This window comes from Narcine bancroftii, chromosome 2, assembly GCF_036971445.1.
Source record: "Narcine bancroftii isolate sNarBan1 chromosome 2, sNarBan1.hap1, whole genome shotgun sequence".
Classification (NCBI taxonomy): domain Eukaryota; kingdom Metazoa; phylum Chordata; class Chondrichthyes; order Torpediniformes; family Narcinidae; genus Narcine; species Narcine bancroftii.
In genome coordinates this window covers 284,355,918-284,371,973 of record NC_091470.1, presented here as the reverse complement: position 1 = coordinate 284,371,973, position 16,056 = coordinate 284,355,918, and the positions used below count along the sequence as shown (strand labels likewise).

General features: G+C 43.1%; 1 long non-coding RNA gene across 1 annotated transcript in view; it reads left to right on the top strand.

The window, feature by feature from the left end:
• Nucleotides 1-956: 956 nt before the first annotated feature.
• Nucleotides 957-16,056, top strand: part of LOC138752708 (uncharacterized) — a 34,397-nt gene continuing 19,297 nt past the window's right edge. The window contains exon 1 of the long non-coding RNA XR_011350860.1: nt 957-1,341. This is a non-coding gene — a long non-coding RNA (uncharacterized lncRNA). The remainder of the gene's footprint in view (nt 1,342-16,056) is intronic.

Below are 16,056 nucleotides of genomic sequence, written 5' to 3'. Positions count from 1 at the left end.
ATTGCAAGGTACTGCTGCAGATTTCTAATTGTTTGCTATCAAAATAGCTGTGTAAGCTTGATTAACAGTGTTCAGCAACATTCATAATAGTCCTAGCCTGTTCCTGCATAAAATAGAAACTGGGGGAAAAATCAATAAGATTTAATAAGATCAGGAACAATCACTTACAGTAGTACATCAATCACACAAAGTAATAGCTGCAGGATTTGATGGGGTCCTGAACTGCCTGAGAGATTCATAACCGGCACTCGTTAATGATTTGTTCATTTGCATTTTATCAATTCAGTTGGAGCTGACAAGCAGAAGGGGCAATTAGGTAATGTGTTTGCTTAAACACATCAAATTCTGCAATTAAAAGAGAAACAGGTAGCACCAAACAGTTTGTCAGTTAGTTACAAGCAACAATTCAAGTAATGCCCAGAAACTGTGTTGCCAAATATATTACATTTTTCCCTCATTTCAGTTTGCTCCAAACTGCAAATGTTAACATGCTCTTTCTGTAGAAAGTAAAAATAGGAACCCCTTATAGGCAACCATCGCCATTAAAATGTCATCTTAGTTTTGAATAAATGTATGCATGCCTTTCCAGTTATGTTTTCCAACTTTTAGAATGGATTGCTGGCCATTGCTGAGCTTTGAATTCAAAAACAATGTACATTTCAACCTCTGCAGCAAACTATTGCTTCCTGCCAGTGAAATGACCACTACATATGCTTTTGAGCAGCCAAAGACACCAAATAAATGCAGTCAACGTATGTTTTGTTAAACATTAACAAAAACTTTTTTTTTCAATGTGTAATACTCAGATTCATTTGACAAAATTGTGCAGTGGGATGTCAGTAATATGTCATCTGCTAACACTGTTATTGTCACTGATATTAGATATGATTGTAAAAGCAACAAAGAGCATCATTTGCACCTTTTACTTTATGGCTGACAGCACAGATATAGGAAAATTTTACTTTGGGTGAAGACATGGGCCCAAAGTGGGCAATGACAACATCCAGATTGGCTGTCTGACACAATTAGATATTCAACCATCTACATGGTAGAACAGGGCTGTCCAATGCAAGTCCTGCCACATTATGGATAAAAGAGGCTGTGGAAGAGGTATAGAAGAACTTGTAAGACTTCCAATCAGGAAGGACAAGTATTAGAATATCTCTCAGGATTAAAGGCAGACAAGTAACCCAATGGCCTGCAGACATTAAAGGGAGTGGCTGCAGAGAAAATGACCTGTTGAAGGAAGGTCTTTAATACTCACTGAGCTCCAGGAGGTTATCAGTGAATTGAAAAACAGCAAATATGACTCTCACATTCAAGAGGGGAAGAAGTCAAAAGGTGTGAAATTATAGGCTGGTTAATTTAACATTTATTGTGGGCAAGGTGCTAGAGTCAATAATTGAAGTAGCTGATGATATAGCAAAGCTTCATATTTCTTTCTTTCTTTCTTTGGCTTGGCTTCGCGGACGAAGATTTATGGAGGGGGTAAATGTCCACGTCAGCTGCAGGCTCGTTTGTGGCTGACAAGTCCGATGCGGGACAGGCAGACACGGTTGCAGCGGTTGCAGGGGAAAATTGGTTGGTTGGGGTTGGGTGTTGGGTTTTTCCTCCTTTGTCTTTTGTCAGTGAGGTGGGCTCTGCGGTCTTCTTCAAAGGAGGTTGCTGCCCGCCGAACTGTGAGGCACCAAGATGCACGGTTTGAGGCGATATCAGCCCACTGGCGGTGGTCAATGTGGCAGGCACCAAGAGATTTCTTTAGGCAGTCCTTGTACCTCTTCTTTGGTGCACCTCTGTCATGGTGGCCAGTGGAGAGTTCGCCATATAACACGATCTTGGGAAGACGATGGTCCTCCATTATATATAATCAAAGCTAATCAACATGATTTAATGAAAGCAAATCATGTTTGACAAATTTGCTTGTGTTTTTAAGCTGTAACAAGCAGAGGAGATAGATGTATATTCAGTTTACCAAAAAGCATTTGATAAAATTCTACACAAAAAGCAAAAGTCAAGAGCTCATGATGTTGGAGGAAGTGTGTATTATGGATTGAAAATTGATTATCACATATAAAACAGAGTGTTGGAATAAATGGATCTTTCTCAGGTTGGAAGGATGTAATTAGAGAGAACCCTAGAGGTCAGTCCTTCACCCTCGTTTATTTATTACATATCAATGTCCTGAAGGAGGGAGGGACATGTAAGGTATCAATGTCCTGAAGGAGGGAGGGACATGTAAGGTATCAATGTCCTGAAGGAGGGAGGGACATGTAAGGTATCAATGTCCTGAAGGAGGGAGGGACATGTAAGGTATCAATGTCCTGAAGGAGGGAGGGACATGTAAGGTATCAATGTCCTGAAGGAGGGAGGGACATGTAAGGTATCAATGTCCTGAAGGAGGGAGGGACATGTAAGGTATCAATGTCCTGAAGGAGGGAGGGACATGTAAGGTATCAATGTCCTGAAGGAGGGAGGGACATGTAAGGTATCAATGTCCTGAAGGAGGGAGGGACATGTAAGGTATCAATGATAGATTGAGTGAGTGAATGGAAACATGGCGAATGAAATTTAACGTGGGAAAGTGCAAGTTCTTGCACTTCAATAAGAAGAATAAAAATGCAAATTATTATCTAGATGGAAATGAGTGAAGCACTGAAGGATCTGGGCATCTTGTGGATGAATCACAAAAAGTTAGCAGGGAGCTTCAGCAGTAGTTTGGAGGCCTATGGATTATTGGACCTTAATTGCATGAGGATTAAAAGAATAGAAAGATAGTATGTTGAAGCATTAACATTGTATGCCATTTGACTAAACTATGTATCGGCAGCAATCTCAGTGTCTTGGCATATCATGCTCGAATGCTAATTTAGGTCTGCAATCTTCTGCTCCAACCTAAAAATGGACTTCCATCTGCAAATGATTGGACAATACTGTCAATAATACCAAATACTAGAAGGTGTGCAATTAAAGGTGAGAAGAGGAAAGTTTAAAGGAGCTGTGTGGGACATGTTGTTGACACCAAGAGTAGTGAGTGCCTGGAAGGGGCTACCAGAGGTAGTGGTGGAAGCAGACACAAAGGTAATGTTTATTCCTGCAATCATCAAAGTGGATCTGAGATATTTGCCCATCAGTTGCAATTTATATTCCTCTACTCCAGAAGAGTGCTATTGGCTGACAGTCCTGGAGCAAGTTATCTGTGCAGAACTTTCTGTAGCCTTCATCTGGATCCACCACCTGTTTTTGTTCTCATGAGATGCAAGCCAGCAGATAAAATCCCAACTAATCAGCTTACTGAACCCTCTGAACCAGGTGTGCAACATGCATGACTCCAGTGATGCCACACTCTCAGGGGGAGTGTTGTTTTTTAAGGGGCAGATTTGTGGTCTATGATCTGAACCATCTTCGACAAGAGGTGTGTGAAGGGCTAGAAAAGGCAATATTTAGAAATGAGTGCTGTTTAGGAAAGAATGCTTGAAGTTATCTTTAAACTAGATATCACATGAAGTTCACAGACATCAACGATGTGTGTTATATTTAATTTTGGCAGGGATGCCTCCATCTCCTCCTGCTGATGGGCAGCCTTCCCAATGATTACTGGCAGTGCCCCTCTCCACTTTAGCTGGAGGGACATCTCCAACTTCGCCTTCCCTTGGTGTACTCTTCTCCTGCAAAATTGTCCTCCAATGGCTTAATTAGAAAACTGTGGGTAAAGCCTGATGTTCCATATCAAAGAGTGTTGGATTGAAAGATTGAAGTCATGCTTGGACAGGGAGGGATAAATAGCAAAGGAAATAAATTTGCATTCCCTTTTCTGAACCTCCTTAAGTCATTGAGCTGATTCCTTTATTGGATGTTGATCGATATTTCCTTTCTCACATTTTCTTCTACTCCCCACCACACTACCTTGGTAACCCACTTAGCTTCTAGTTTCCAGTGAACACAAGGGATCTTATTATCTGACACGAGCTCTCATGGTCATGGATATTTTGCTCCATGGATTAGGGAGTCAGTTGTTGGTGAGTACATTGAATGCCAAAAGGTTCATTTCTCAGGGCGATACTCATGGAAGATACCACAGGTGGGAATGTCTGACTCAGTCTCTCCTGATATAGTTGCATTCCTGCCGTTCTTCTGTCTCCAAGATAAATAAAGGGGTATTCCATTCTTGGAAGCTGATGTCCTTTTCTTGCTCCTGGAATGATCTCCATTCAAACTGAAACAGTATTTGTATTCCCAATGTAGGGAATGAACGCCAGGCACTATTTGGTTTTAAGAAAAGCTTATTGGAAGCTTGGAGACTAATTCCAAATACCTCAGCCAAATCCATGTCACCTCGATCATCATCGGGCCCACTTATAATAAATTACCAGGAAACCCAGAATCATTAAATCATAAAATATCTAAATTAAAAAGCCATTGATTGATGCTTGCAGTTGAGCATCCTCTGTGGTTCTAAATACCATTTCAATACGCTGAATTTTGGTAACAAAATAGTACAAGCAGCATCCACCAATTTGCCCTCTATGATCTCACGAAGAGATTTTGCCTCTTCAGGCAAAGGCAGGAAGAAGGTAACTCTGACTTCAAATCCCCAGGCTTGCCTAGCCCAGCTGTCAGTACCTGGAAAGGGCCCCAGCGATAGGCAAATAGCACTTGTCAGTCTGGCAGCAGGGGCTGGCAGCTGTGACAGAGCAATGGGAAACAGTTTCCATTGAAATCTGCAGCAGCGAACTCAGTGGGCGAAGAAGCAATGGCCAGTGAGCACAGTCTTGGAACAGACCACTGCAGGGCAATCCCACATCACTCTGGTTATTGTGCCTCACACTCCACCAGGCCCAGTGGCATAGGACACAGAGGTAGGTGTTTGTCCTGGGCAAGCACTCGCCTCCAAGTCCTTGCCCCGGCACATGGTGCCTAAAGCTCCATGGAAAACAGAACAAAAGTTTTGTGAGGACAGAAGAGCTACAAGGCACCGTGTTCATCTTCGCTTGCGAAGGGATAGCCCACGAGGATGATGATGTTCACACAATGGACAATAACTTCTTCCATCAACATTTACCTTAGGTCCAATTAAATGCATTTATCATTGAGTTCAATGGTGGAATTAAACCACATAATAAAAAATATATTAAAACAGCATTGTGATTCTACTGAAGAGTTGTTATTTTAATGCTGCACTTTATCAGAGCCTGAGTTGCTTAACATATTGGCCTTCCATGACACCACTGTTATTGGCACTCATGTCCAAGAGACAGCGCCCGAACTTGTGTGCATTGAATTGCAGTCATGTCCTTTTGTTCTTAAAAGCAATGTACTAAATCTAAAAGAATTATATCCTTTTTGCCTGACGTTGCTATTTACTGTGGCACTATTGAAACTACTGGTTTTCGTGCAGTTGGATAATCATGTTGAGGAACTTTGGGGGACATCCGATGCGCTCTAGTATTTGCCAAAGCCCTTTCCTGCTCACGGTGTCGAAGGCTTTGGTGAGGTCAACAAAGGTGATGTTGAGTCCTTTGTTTTGTTCTCTGCACTTTTCTTGGAGCTGTCTGAGGGCAAAGACCATGTCAGTGGTTCCTCTGTTTGCGCGAAAGCCGCACTGTGATTCTGGGAGAATATTCTCGGCGACACTAGGTATTATTCTATTTAGTAGAATCCTAGCGAAGATTTTGCCTGCAATGGAGAGCAACGTGATTCCCCTGTAGTTTGAGCAGTCTGATTTCTCGCCTTTGTTTTTGTACAGGGTGATGATGGTGGCATCACGAAGATCCTGAGGCAGTTTACCTTGGTCCCAACAAAGCTTGAAAAACTCATGCAGTTTGGCATGCAGAGTTTTGCCGCCAGCCTTCCAGACTTCTTGGGGGATTCCATCCATACCTGCTGCTTTGCCACTTTTCAGTTGTTCGATTGCCTTATATGTCTCATCCAGGGTGGGAACCTCATCCAGCTCTAGCCTTAGGGGCTGTTGAGGGAGCTGGAGCAGGGCAGAATCTTGGACTGAGCGGTTGGTACTGAAAAGAGATTGGAAGTGTTCTGACCATCGGTTGAGGATGGAGATCTTGTCGCTGAGGAGGACTTTGCCGTCTGAGCTGCGCAGCGGGCTTTGGACTTGGGGTGAGGGGCCGTACACAGCCTTTAGAGCCTCGTAGAAACCCCTGAAGTCGCCAATGTCCGCGCTGAGCTGTGTTCATTTGGCGAGGCTAGTCCACCACTCATTTTGGATCTCCCGGAGTTTGCGCTGAAGATGGCTGCATGCGCGACGGAAGGCTTGTTTTTTCTCTGGACAGGACGGCTTTGTAAGGTGAGCCTGGTGGGCAGCTCGCTTCTTTGCCAGCAGCTCCTGGATTTCCTGGCTGTTTTCGTCAAACCAGTCCTTGTTTTTCCTGGAGGAGAAGCCCAGTACCTCTTCAGTGGATTGCAGTATGGTAGTCTTCAACTGATCCCAGAGGGTTTCAGGGGACGGGTCCGTGAGGCGGGTTGCAACGTCAAGCTTTGCTTTGAGGTTTGCCTGGAAGTTTCCTCTCGCTTCGTCTGACTGCAGTTTTCCAACATTGAACCTCTTTCTGGGGGCTTTATTGTTCCTGGGCTTTGGCTTGAAGTGAAGGTTGAGCTTGCAGCGAACCAGCCGGTGGTCAGTGTGGCATTCCGCGCTAGGCATGACCCTGGTGTGGAGCACATCTTGTTTGTCACTTTCTCGCACCAGGATGTAGTCCAGGAGGTGCCAGTGTTTGGATCGGGGATGCATCCAGGTGGTCTTAAGGCTGTCCCTCTGCTGAAAAAGGGTGTTTGTAATGACAAGCCGCTGTTCTGCGCAGAGCTCCAACAGGAGGCGCCCATTGTCATTGCACTTGCCGACGCCATGCTTGCCCAGGATTCCTGGCCAGGTTTCTGAGTCTTTGCCGACACGAGCGTTGAAGTCGCCCAGGATGACAACCTTGTCGGCTGTAGGGGTACGTTGGATGAGGTTGCGCAGGTCGGTGTAGAACTTGTTCTTTTCTGCTGGTTCCGCCTGGAGGGTTGGAGCATAGACACTGATGAGGGTGATGTGACGCTTGTTTTGAAGTGGGAGTCGCATGGACATGATTCGGTCCGAGAGGCCTGTCGGAAGGTTTTCGAGTTTGGAGGCAATGAAGCTCTTGACCATGAAGCCTACACCAGATAGGCGTCGTTCATCCGAAAGCTTGCCAGGCCAGTAGAGTGTGTAGCCCGCGCCGCGTTCTTGGAGGCTGCCTACATCTGCCAGGCGGACTTCACTGAGAGCGGCTATGTCGATGTCAAGTCTGAGGAGTTCATGTGCAATGAGGGCAGACCGACGTTCAGGTCGGTGGCTGTCAGTCTTGTCTAGCATGGTTCTGATGTTCCTCAACATGATTATCCAACTGCACGAAAACCAACAAGGTCGGGTCAGATAGAGCAATGAGCTCTCTGAACCCTTCTCCATTAACAATGGCGTGAAGCAAGGCTGTGTTCTCGCACCAACCCTCTTTTCAATCTTCTTCAGCATGATGCTGAACCAAGCCATGAAAGACCCCAACAATGAAGACGCTGTTTACATCCGGTACCGCACGGATGGCAGTCTCTTCAATCTGAGGCGCCTGCAACTCACACCAAGACACAAGAGAAACTTGTCCGTGAACTACTCTTTGCAGATGATGCCGCTTTAGTTGCCCATTCAGAGCCAGCTCTTCAGCGCTTGACGTCCTGCTTTGCGGAAACTGCCAAAATGTTTGGCCTGGAAGTCAGCCTGAAGAAAACTGAGGTCCTCCATCAGCCAGCTCCCCACCATGACTACCAGCCCCCCCCACATCTCCATCGGGCACACAAAACTCAAAACGGTCAACCAGTTTACCTATCTCGGCTGCACCATTTCATCAGATGCAAGGATCGACAATGAGATAGACAACAGACTCGCCAAGGCAAATAGCGCCTTTGGAAGACTACACAAAAGAGTCTGGAAAAACAACCAACTGAAAAACCTCACAAAGATAAGCGTATACAGAGCCGTTGTCATACCCACACTCCTGTTCGGCTCCGAATCATGGGTCCTCTACCGGTACCACCTACGGCTCCTAGAACGCTTCCACCAGCGTTGTCTCCGCTCCATCCTCAACATCCATTGGAGCGCTCACACCCCTAAGGTCGAGGTACTCGAGATGGCAGAGGTCGACAGCATCGAGTCCACGCTGCTGAAGATCCAGCTGCGCTGGATGGGTCACGTCTCCAGAATGGAGGACCATCGCCTTCCCAAGATCGTATTATATGGCGAGCTCTCCACTGGCCACCGTGACAGAGGTGCACCAAAGAAAAGGTACAAGGACTGCCTAAAGAAATCTCTTGGTGCCTGCCACATTGACCACCGCCAGTGGGCTGATAACGCCTCAAACCGTGCATCTTGGCGCCTCACAGTTTGGCGGGCAGCAGCCTCCTTTGAAGAAGACCACAGAGCCGACCTCACTGACAAAAGGCAAAGGAGGAAAAACCCAACACCCAACCCCAACCAACCAATTTTCCCTTGCAACCGCTGCAATCGTGTCTGTCTGTCCTGCATCGGACTGGTGAGCCACAAACGAGCTTGCAGCTGACGTGGACTTTTTACCCCCTCCATAAATCTTCGTCCGCGAAGCCAAGCCAAAGAAGAAAAAAAATTGAAACTACTCTTTGCAGACGATCCCGCTTTAGTTGCCCATTCAGAGCCAGCTCTCCAGCACATGACGTCCTGTTTTGCGGAAACTGCCAAAATGTTTGGCCTGGAAGTCAGCCTGAAGAAAACTGAGGTCCTCCATCAGTCAGCTCCCCATCATGACCACCAGCCCCCCCACATCTCCATCGGGCACACAGAACTCAAAACAGTCAACCAGTTTACCTACCTCGGCTGCACCATTTCATCTGATGCAAGGATCGACAAAGAGATAGACAACAGACTCGCCAAGGCAAATAGCGCCTTTGGAAGACTACACAAAAGAGTCTGGAAAAAGAACCACCTGAAGAAACACACAAAGATCAGCATGTACAGAGCCGTTGTCATACCCATGCTCCTGTTCGGCTCCGAATCATGGGTCCTCTATCGGCATCACCTACGGTTCCTAGAACGCTTCCATCAGCGCTGTCTCCGCGCTATCCTCAACATTCATTGGAATGACTTCATCACCAACATCGAAGTACTCGAGCTGGCAGAGTCCCACAAGCATCGAATCCATGCTGCTGAAGACCCAACTGCGCTGGGTGGGTCACGTCTCCAGAATGGAGGACCATCGCCGTCCCAAGATCGTGTTCTATGACGAGCTCTCCACTGGCCACCGAGACAGAGGTGCACCAAAGAAGAGGTACAAGGACTGCTTAAAGAAATCTCTTAGTACCTGCCACTTTGACCACTGCCAGTGGGCTGATATCGCCTCCAACCGTGCATCTTGGTGCCTCACAGTTCGGCGGGCAGCCACCTCCTTTGAAGAAGACCGCAGAGCCCACCTCACTGACAAAAAAGACAAAGGAGGAAAAACCCAACACCCAACCCCAACCAACCAATTTTCCCTTGCAACCACTGCAACCATGCCTGCCTGTCCAACATTGGAATTGTCAGTCACCAACGAGCCTGCAGCAGACGTGGACATACCCCTCCATAAATCTTCGTCCGCGAAGCCAAGCCAAAGAAGAAGAAGAAAGATTGAAATTATATCTGATACAGTAAAGTCCCCATGACCTGGAATTCAAACAATCGGCAAACCCAAGTAACCAGCAAAACAAAATGGAGTAAATAAGTAAATAAAATAAGAAATTTTTTAAAATGTGAATAAAAGTTTAAAATTATAAAAGTAAATATTCTTAACACACAAACCCTAGATGAAGATGGGAGCAAACATTCAGCCAGTGGAGCACCCTGGTGGTGCACCCCCCCCCCCCCCACCTGACCCCCGGCAGCAGTCATTTGAATAAATTTAGAAAAAAGTTGTGTTTGAATAAAATAGCATCATCCAGGATGACGAGCCAGTCGATAGAGCTTCCCACTGGGGCAACTCTTCCAAAATGTCTCCCTATCCCTGCCTATGCCGAGTCTTTATATTTATTAGTATATTATTAAATATATTAGTAAGTCTTCATCTGTAAATGTGGGGGAGGGTGGTTTATTATGATGGTGGCACGGTTGGCATATCGGTTCGAATTTAAATTTTGTAATTTACAGGAATTACCTGAATAAAGTGAAGATTACATAATTAACATCTACAATACTAATTTTTAAAAATATTAACTTTACATCTTATGGGATATTTTGACTTTTAAACTCTTTATTCTTAATGCTGGTGTATTCATTAGGCATTGCAAGAGTGAGTCTCAAGCAAACAGAAAATTTGTATATCCGTCATCTACCAATCCCCGTACATGCCAGATGCCAGAGGTTTTACTATATTTTTCTTCCAATAATCTTCAAAACGCCATGTATGTCAGCATTAGGGATTGGGCTGATGAAGATGGGATGGTCGCTGTTGTCTATATTAATGCAGGTGTCGTAGAAAGCGTAAATTCAGTATTATTAATCTTAAACTCTTTCTTGGATGATCTATTTTATAGAGGTATGAAGGCTTGTAGGAAAAATAAATAGAGAAATTCTGCCTATTAATATTTCTACTCACATATCCTCGCTTCGGTTTTTTTGTGTTACGATATCAAAGGGAATTACACCTCTTGATAACTATGCTGTGAATTCCAGACAGCTCTTGAGCCACTGACTTCAATGGCAGGAAAATCAGACATAATGGACTGGCAGTCTGTAATCACTGGTTTATTGCAGAAAGCCAAAGTAAAAATTATTCCCATTGTTACTGCATATTTAGAATAAAGTCTCAGACCCTTCCCCCAATCCCCAAACCAATGTTTTATATGTTAAAAAAAACAACCATTAATTTTAAACTCACACAAAGCTGAGGTGATTTCAGGTTGTGATATGCAGGTTGCTAAGCAACAAAGCATACTGCTCGTGACAGTGGTACAGCCCACTCCAATTGTTGACAATGAGGATGTGGACATGGTTTCCAGCCATTTGAAATGTGCCACTCATGCTTTTGTTACTGATTTGGTCCTTGTGTTTAATACGTGCTCCAATGTAGTTTGGGTGGTAATTGATATTTCCGTTAATGATTTTAACAAGTGGCTAAAATGTTTCCTGTCAGTGCATGTATTATCTCACAACTACCAAAGACTAGCCAACTATTTAGCCCTTTGCCTTTCCTCTATGTAGCAGAGTGTATAACATAGTTCATCTTATGAACAATTACGGTGATGGATGGTTAATTGAGTCACTTTAAGGTACCATATGTGATACCCATGACCTGAACGTCACCGGTCACATTAAAGTATCACAATTTCTGAAAGACTGTTGTCATCTTATATTCAGGACAAAATCAGGTTAATCTGGATGCTAATGGGTTTCCTTTGATTAAAGAAAAAATACTTCATCAAAACTCACATATTGGGTCATCAATTCTTGGAACAATAACACTTTGCTTGCTTTGTTATTTGTTGATCCATATGGGAGAATGTGTTAACAAATCTTATTTTCACCATTTTAAATGTTTGGTTGGGGTGTGCAAACAGCAGCAAATTTATACTGTTGTGTATTTACAATTGACTGATATGATATTCGTATATTCATACAAGAAGGATAATGAATAATGGACTACGTGATATGATAAGTATTTCCACAAGTGAGCTGGCTGAATAATTCACAAACAGTGAATTGAATGTTAATGAGCTCATGAGGGAAAGTATGGCAGGTAGACACTCAGTTTTTGTTCTATTTAAACAATATATTTAAACTATATGATGTTTTGGCCAGCTAATTTATTTAAATTAAATTAGTTCATATAAATAAATATTATGTGAAGTGCATAGCAGAATTAGTACTGATTGTCATATTGGAAAATATTCCATAAAGAAGGGTATTTCTTCTACTTGAAATAAAGAGGGTCAAATCAACCCAAATCTAAGACAAGCAAGTCTGCAGATGCTGGATAACTGAACACACAAAGAGGAACTCCATGGGTCAGGCAGTGCTCATAGTCAATGTTTCTGGCACCCACCCAGCTCTTGCCTTTTCTGCTAAAGAGTTTCAGCCAAAAATGTTGTCTTTTTCTTATTGCCTTATTACTTTCCTCAGAGGTTGCTGGCCCTCTGAGTTCCACCAGCACTTTGTGCGCTTCTCCAAACCGGAGACATTTTTTTCCCTGTATTTTTAAATTTCACTGTTTCCTTTTGTTCTGACTACATTGACACATGTCTTCATTGTGAGTAGCCAAAGGCCTTTTTTGGTAATGAGTTTATTGTCATTATCCATATGTGCCAAATTCTTACTTACTGCAGTTGAACAATTACAATAGTAAACTTAATGGAATTAAAAAGAGACAATGAACACAAAGAAAACTAGATAATAAATATTTCAGTTATCCTCGTGCAAAAAATACTAACGTAACAATAGTGCAGACAGTCCTTTTGTGTTAAGGGAAAGTTCAGGAGCCTAATAGCTGTTAGATTCTATTTGGAAATTCAGCTATGCGTTAAACTTATCTAACAGGGTAGTTTCCAAGGATTACATTCTGTTTCCTGAATTTGGTTCTATTGAGGACTATGGACCTGAATTTTACAAGTGGAATATGTAAATGTGTTCATTTAGCATGGGCTCCCTGCAAAAAAAATTCTAATCTATTTTTTTACTCAAACTGAAAACATTTAATTCAAAACAGCTGAATCCTACCATTAAAGTAGATTACTCCATGACCAGTGAAAGAAATAGAGGAAATGGCATTGGAAAGTTACACTATATATTGGAGAAAAAATGATCAACTGAAAACAATGAATTTCAGAAATCAAAAGACTCAAAATTTAAAAAGTTTACCCTTAAGTTCCTATTAAATCTTTCCCACCTCACCTTAAACATATGACAATTGGTTATTGATTCCCCTTCTCTGGCAAAAGACTGACTCTTTGTGTTCATCTGATAGGGTGGCACAGATGGCGTAGCAGTTAACGCAATGCCTTACAGTGCCAGCGAGGGCTCCAGTTTCTTCCCATCATTTGAAATTTGGGTGTAAATTGGACGTGTTGAAATGGCCTGCTACCGTGCGTATGTCTAAATTTAAAATTAATATTTTTTAAGTTTAATCTATTCCTCTCATAATTTTGCACACCTCAGCAAGATCACTGCTCATCCTCCTGCACACGAAGGAATAAAGCCTACTCTTTCGCTCAGGTCCTTAAGTCCTCTCCACATTCTTGTAAATCTTTTTTTTCCCTCTCCAAATTGACAGTATCTTTCCTGCAGCAAAGCCATGAAAACTGGGGCATCATTAATTCTGATGAAACTGCAAAGTGTCCTCCCAACATCTATACTCAGTTCTTCAACTGATGAAGGCTAATATGGCAAAAGCCTTTTTGACCACCATATCTACCTGTGCTCCTCTTTCAAGGCATCAGATCCTTCTTCCCCAAAAACACTCAATGGATTCCTACGATACGTTGTGTATGTCCTACTCATGTTAGACTTCCCTAAATGCAACATCTCATATTTCTCTGTATTAAATTGCATCAACCATTCCTCTGTCCACCAGCTTAACCAATCAAGATCCTGCAGCAATTTTTGACAACCAATTTCATTATCTACAAGTCAAAATACTTCATTACTATCACAAACTTGCTAAGCATGCCATATATGTTCGCATTTGAATTATTAATATAGATGACAGTTTCTAAAACTTCCCTACCTGATATCAGTTGCTTGGACCTGCCCCATTTCCTCTTCTTGCTTTTGATCAACCCCTGAATTTCACTTGAATATCTGGCTCTTCACACTAACAGGAACATACATGTCAAGGACTCTTGTCAACAAACTATCAACAAAACCAAAGAGCTGATTTTGGACATGGAATGGGTGCAGGTCAATGGGACTAGTGGAATGATGTTTCAGCCCAGGCTAGAAGGGCTGAATGGCCTGTTTTCTGCGATATAGGGTTCATGGTTCTATGGTTCAGGAGGGGGAAATCAGGAGAACATGAACTAGTTTGAGGTGTCAAAAGTAGAAAAGGTTAAGAACTTCATGTTCCTGGGTGTCAACATCTGTGAAGATCTGTCATGGGGTCTCCAAGTCAAGGGACTTGGAATTTACTGATTAGTTTTGAAGGGTGTTAAATATCAAACAGTAATCAAGAAGGGACATCCTGGTGTATGTGTCTTTGCAGTGAGATGGCATTTGCCATAGACCTGTTGGTGCAGTTGGCAAATTGGAACAGATCCATGTCGCCACTCAGACAGGAGTTGTTGTGCTTCAACACCAGCCTCTCAAAGCACTTCATCACTGTGGATGAGAGAGCCATAATCATTTAGACAGGTTACCACGCTCTTTTTGGGCACTGGAACAATTGAAGTCTATGGATGCAATTTTTTTTTTAGCTTCTTATGACAGAACATGGCTTTACCTAAAAATAATTTTTAGCATGACATAATCTTTGTTAAATTCACAATATAAAGAGAACATGAATATATCTGTGATGCAGTTGCACATGATTTTAAAATTGTCAGCTTCCATTGCTCAGGTAAGTGGTTCTATCATATACATTGAGAAATCAAATCACAGGTAAAAAGCGTCCTCCATTCAGTTCCAATTGACTTATTTAATTAAATCATGAGTAATATTATCTATTCTATAGCTCTCTGTTTTGGCTCCAAACTGGTTCCTCGGTGAACAAAAGCTGAATGGATGGGGCTTCTTCAATTTCAAAGAATTATGCATTCTTCTGAGAAAACAGCATCTCTTTAAGGGCCAATCATCTGAGATGACTTCCTAGGAAAATAAAAATACAGTTTGGAACTCCTGAACTGGAAGACCTTGCTGTACATTTCCTGCTATTTCTGTCATTTTTGTGCATGATGGGAACCAAAAATTTGGTATCAATCTAAGGTGCTGTTCCTTTAGATTTAAGTTAGGTTCGGTGGGTTCATAAAGTCCAGTCACTGGCTAACAAATGATCTTTATTGTACACATGGGGAAATTGTAATGGGGAAGACACAAAACAATTCTTGATTTTTAAAACAATATAGGGATTCACATAGGATACAGCAAACTCCAATACCAACAAGGTGCTGCTCATTGGTAAGTATTCCGCACAATACTACGGTCCTGCTCGAAGTGTGGTGCACACCTTACCAACAACTCCTCCAGTGATGTACACAGTTCGCGACCTGGAGTAGAGCAGGCAGTTTGTAATCATGTCCAAGGAGCAAAGAGACTGGTCGGATGAACGTGGTGGGCTTTTAAGGTCCAGTTATCTCTGGAGTTCTGCCTAGGTAATCAGTAAGTGATTTAAAGGGACCAATGGTCAGGTGTGCACTAATGGGTGGGCAGAGTCCAACCTTGATTGGCAGGTGATGCGACTTTCGACTAGATTCCAGACGTGACCCTGCACAATCTACACTACATTTCGCCCCTTGGAAGTCACACCACTCATCATGGTGCCCCATGGAGAAGCATGGGTGAGCCCAGCAAACATGCTTCCAAGGCGTGCTGGTACTTCCCTGGCAGCACACACATTTTTTTGGCTATTGTCTGGCCCCACAATACAGTTCCTGCTTGCTTTCTCACTGTTCATTGACCAATGTCTACTGCAATAGGTGTAACACATTGTCTGCTCTGGCTCCCTTAATGGACTCTCAGGAAAAGTCAGGGGTGTATATTGTCCAAACTAAGAGTATTTTAAATAAAGGTTTCTGAAGCAGTCACCCCATGGGGAATTTTTTTTATTAGGAATGGTGTTAGGGAGGAAAGTGGAGAAATAGCGCCATTACTGAAAGGTTACATTGTACAAGAGTTTATATAAGCTGCTCCTGCAGCTGGTGGTGAGAGCTCAGCAGTCTGGAGTGGAGGTGCAGCGGGCAACTCATTGTTGTCTTCTGTAATGCTGAGCTTGATGAGTAGTTGGCCTTCAGGGTGTGAATATTTCACTCTCTTTTGGAGAGTCTGTTATTGTGTTGGTACGACAATGACGTTTCTCTCAGGAATGCCACCTATCATGTCTC